Genomic DNA, 5,000 nt, shown 5'->3' with positions numbered 1-5,000 from the left:
GGAGCGCGCCCGTCTTCGGGGCTTGTTGCTGGCCGTTGGCGGAGCTCCAGCGGACCGCGGGGAGCGCGCCCGTCTTCGGGGCTTGTTGCTGGCCGTTGGAGGAGCTCCAGCGGACCGCGGGGAGCGCGCCCGTCTTCGGGGCTTGTTGCTGGCCGTTGGAGGAGCTCCAGCGGACCGGGGGGAGCGCGCCCGTCTTCGGGGCTTGTTGCTGGCCGTTGGAGGAGCTCCAGCGGACCGCGGGGAGCGCGCCCGTCTTCGGGGCTTGTTGCTGGCCGTTGGAGGAGCTCCAGCGGACCGGGGGGAGCGCGCCCGTCTTCGGGGCTTGTTGCTGGCCGTTGGAGTAGCTCCAGCGGACCGGGGGGAGCGCGCCCGTCTTCGGGGCTTGTTGCTGGCCGTTGGCGGAGCTCCAGCGGACCGGGGGGAGCGCGCCCGTCTTCGGGGCTTGTTGCTGGCCGTTGGAGGAGCTCCAGCGGACCGCGGGGAGCGCGCCCGTCTTCGGGGCTTGTTGCTGGCCGTTGGAGGAGCTCCAGCGGACCGCGGGGAGCGCGCCCGTCTTCGGGGCTTGTTGCTGGCCGTTGGAGGAGCTCCAGCGGACCGGGGGGGAGCCGGGCGTTCGAGTTGCCCAGGCAGGGGGTTATCCTCCACTAGCAAACCTCCATGAGCAGCGGAGCCCGTCAGCTGCGCCAAAAAGAACCACACGAGGGCGACCTGGGGTTGAAATCCCCCGCCACATAGGAACGAATGCCGGGCGTTCGAGTTGCCCAGGCAGGGGGTTATCCTCCACTAGCAAACCTCCATGAGCAGCGGAGCCCGTCAGCTGCGCCAAAAAGAACCACACGAGGGCGGCCTGGGGTTGAAATCCCCCGCCACATAGGAACGAATGCCGGGCGTTCGAGTTGCCCAGGCAGGGGGTTATCCTCCACTAGCAAACCTCCATGAGCAGCGGAGCCCGGTCAGCTGCGCCAAAAAGAACCACACGAGGGCGACCTGGGGTTGAAATCCCCCGCCACATAGGAACGAATGCCGGGCGTTCGAGTTGCCCAGGCAGGGGGTTATCCTCCACTAGCAAACCTCCATGAGCAGCGGAGCCCGGTCAGCTGCGCCAAAAAGAACCACACGAGGGCGACCTGGGGTTGAAATCCCCCGCCACATAGGAACGAATGCCGGGCGTTCGAGTTGCCCAGGCAGGGGGTTATCCTCCACTAGCAAACCTCCATGAGCAGCGGAGCCCGTCAGCTGCGCCAAAAAGAACCACACGAGGGCGGCCTGGGGTTGAAATCCCCCGCCACATAGGAACGAATGCCGGGCGTTCGAGTTGCCCAGGCAGGGGGTTATCCTCCACTAGCAAACCTCCATGAGCAGCGGAGCCCGGTCAGCTGCGCCAAAAAGAACCACACGAGGGCGACCTGGGGTTGAAATCCCCCGCCACATAGGAACGAATGCCGGGCGTTCGAGTTGCCCAGGCAGGGGGTTATCCTCCACTAGCAAACCTCCATGAGCAGCGGAGCCCGGTCAGCTGCGCCAAAAAGAACCACACGAGGGCGACCTGGGGTTGAAATCCCCCGCCACATAGGAACGAATGCCGGGCGTTCGAGTTGCCCAGGCAGGGGGTTATCCTCCACTAGCAAACCTCCATGAGCAGCGGAGCCCGTCAGCTGCGCCAAAAAGAACCACACGAGGGCGGCCTGGGGTTGAAATCCCCCGCCACATAGGAACGAATGCCGGGCGTTCGAGTTGCCCAGGCAGGGGGTTATCCTCCACTAGCAAACCTCCATGAGCAGCGGAGCCCGTCAGCTGCGCCAAAAAGAACCACACGAGGGCGACCTGGGGTTGAAATCCCCCGCCACATAGGAACGAATGCCGGGCGTTCGAGTTGCCCAGGCAGGGGGTTATCCTCCACTAGCAAACCTCCATGAGCAGCGGAGCCCGTCAGCTGCGCCAAAAAGAACCACACGAGGGCGACCTGGGGTTGAAATCCCCCGCCACATAGGAACGAATGCCGGGCAACCAGGGGTCGAAATCCCCCATTGAAATGAATGGCGGGCAACCAGGGGTCGAAGTCCCCCATTGAAATGAATGGCGGGCGACCAGGGGTCGAAATCCCCCATTGAAATGAATGGCGGGCAACCAGGGGTCGAAGTCCCCCATTGAAATGAATGGCGGGCAACCAGGGGTCGAAGTCCCCCATTGAAATGAATGGCGGGCAACCAGGGGTCGAAGTCCCCCATTGAAATGAATGGCGGGCTACCAGGGGTCGAAATCCCCCATTGAAATGAATGGCGGGCGACCAGGGGTCGAAATCCCCCATTGAAATGAATGGCGGGCTACCAGGGGTCCAAGTCCCCCATTGAAATGAATGGCGGGCTACCAGGGGTCGAAATCCCCCATTGAAATGAATGGCGGGCTACCAGGGGTCCAAGTCCCCCATTGAAATGAATGGCGGGCTACCAGGGGTCGAAATCCCCCATTGAAATGAATGGCGGGCGACCAGGGGTCGAAATCCCCCATTGAAATGAATGGCGGGCAACCAGGGGTCGAAGTCCCCCATTGAAATGAATGGCGGGCTACCAGGGGTCGAAATCCCCCATTGAAATGAATGGCGGGCGACCAGGGGTCGAAATCCCCCATTGAAATGAATGGCGGGCTACCAGGGGTCCAAGTCCCCCATTGAAATGAATGGCGGGCGACCAGGGGTCGAAATCCCCCATTGAAATGAATGGCGGGCTACCAGGGGTCCAAGTCCCCCATTGAAATGAATGGCGGGCTACCAGGGGTCGAAGTCCCCCATTGAAATGAATGGCGGGCTACCAGGGGTCGAAATCCCCCATTGAAATGAATGGCGGGCGACCAGGGGTCGAAATCCCCCATTGAAATGAATGGCGGGCAACCAGGGGTCGAAAGTCCCCATTGAAATGAATGGCGGGCGACCAGGGGTCGAAATTCCCCATTGAAATGAATGGCGGGCAACCAGGGGTCGAAATTCCCCATTGAAATGAATGGGCCCATTCATTTTCAATGGCCGGGCTACCAGGGGCGCAGTACCACCTGTCGTCATTAGGGGCGCTGTAGATAGGGGACCGAGTCCCCCCATTCGAGAGGTTTGCACCCAAACCTCAAAATGGTTGGTGTACAATTATAGGAGAGACCTTTTTAAGACGTGGGAGCTCCAGGGCAAATCAAGGGAGGCTCGACCAACCCATATCCGCTTTAGATGCACTTTAGGTCGGACTCCCTTGCCAGATGGTCCCCTCCTCAGCCTGGTTCTCGAATTTTTTCTAAGTCAGCCCAACTTGGAAATATTTTCAGAGTGCCACTTTCAAGGGAGTTTCGCCCAACCCCTATCCGCCTAAGAGGCACTTCAGGTCGGCCTGACTGGCCACATTTTCCCCCTCCTCATCCTGGTTCTCGAATTTTTTCTAAGTCAGCCAAACTTGGAAATTTTTTCAGAGTGCCACTTTCAAGGGAGTTTCGCCCAACCCCTATCCGCCTAAGAGGCACTTCAGGTCGGCCTGACTGGCCACATTTTCCCCCTCCTCATCCTGGTTCTCGAATTTTTTCTAAGTCAGCCAAACTTGGAAATTTTTTCAGAGTGCCACTTTCAAGGGAGTTTCGCCCAACCCCTATCCGCCTAAGAGGCACTTCAGGTCGGCCTGACTGGCCACATTTTCCCCCTCCTCATCCTGGTTCTCGAATTTTTTCTAAGTCAGCCAAACTTGGAAATTTTTTCAGAGTGCCACTTTCAAGGGAGTTTCGCCCAACCCCTATCCGCCTAAGAGGCACTTCAGGTCGGCCTGACTGGCCACATTTTCCCCCTCCTCATCCTGGTTCTCGAATTTTTTCTAAGTCAGCCAAACTTGGAAATTTTTTCAGAGTGCCACTTTCAAGGGAGTTTCGCCCAACCCCTATCCGCCTAAGAGGCACTTCGGGTCGGCCTGACTGGCCACATTTTCCCCCTCCTCATCCTGGTTCTCGAATTTTTTCTAAGTCAGCCAAACTTGGAAATTTTTTCAGAGTGCCACTTTCAAGGGAGTTTCGCCCAACCCCTATCCGCCTAAGAGGCACTTCGGGTCGGCCTGACTGGCCACATTTTCCCCCTCCTCATCCTGGTTCTCGAATTTTTTCTAAGTCAGCCAAACTTGGAAATTTTTTCAGAGTGCCACTTTCAAGGGAGTTTCGCCCAACCCCTATCCGCCTAAGAGGCACTTCAGGTCGGCCTGACTGGCCACATTTTCCCCCTCCTCATCCTGGTTCTCGAATTTTTTCTAAGTCAGCCCAACTTGGAAATATTTTCAGAGTGCCACTTTCAAGGGAGTTTCGCCCAACCCCTATCCGCCTAAGAGGCACTTCGGGTCGGCCTGACTGGCCACATTTTCCCCCTCCTCATCCTGGTTCTCGAATTTTTTCTAAGTCAGCCAAACTTGGAAATTTTTTCAGAGTGCCACTTTCAAGGGAGTTTCGCCCAACCCCTATCCGCCTAAGAGGCACTTCGGGTCGGCCTGACTGGCCACATTTTCCCCCTCCTCATCCTGGTTCTCGAATTTTTTCTAAGTCAGCCAAACTTGGAAATTTTTTCAGAGTGCCACTTTCAAGGGAGTTTCGCCCAACCCCTATCCGCCTAAGAGGCACTTCAGGTCGGCCTGACTGGCCACATTTTCCCCCTCCTCATCCTGGTTCTCGAATTTTTTCTAAGTCAGCCCAACTTGGAAATATTTTCAGAGTGCCACTTTCAAGGGAGTTTCGCCCAACCCCTATCCGCCTAAGAGGCACTTCGGGTCGGCCTGACTGGCCACATTTTCCCCCTCCTCATCCTGGTTCTCGAATTTTTTCTAAGTCAGCCAAACTTGGAAATTTTTTCAGAGTGCCACTTTCAAGGGAGTTTCGCCCAACCCCTATCCGCCTAAGAGGCACTTCGGGTCGGCCTGACTGGCCACATTTTCCCCCTCCTCATCCTGGTTCTCGAATTTTTTCTAAGTCAGCCAAACTTGGAAATTTTTTCAGAG

The sequence above is a fragment of the Leptonotus elevatus genome, unplaced genomic scaffold (assembly GCF_054856555.1).
Source record: "Leptonotus elevatus isolate MCC_2025b unplaced genomic scaffold, RoL_Lele_1.0 HiC_scaffold_76, whole genome shotgun sequence".
In the NCBI taxonomy this organism is placed as follows: Eukaryota; Metazoa; Chordata; class Actinopteri; order Syngnathiformes; family Syngnathidae; genus Leptonotus; species Leptonotus elevatus.
The sequence above is the reverse complement of the archived record's forward strand: the minus strand, read 5'-3'. Positions refer to the sequence as shown.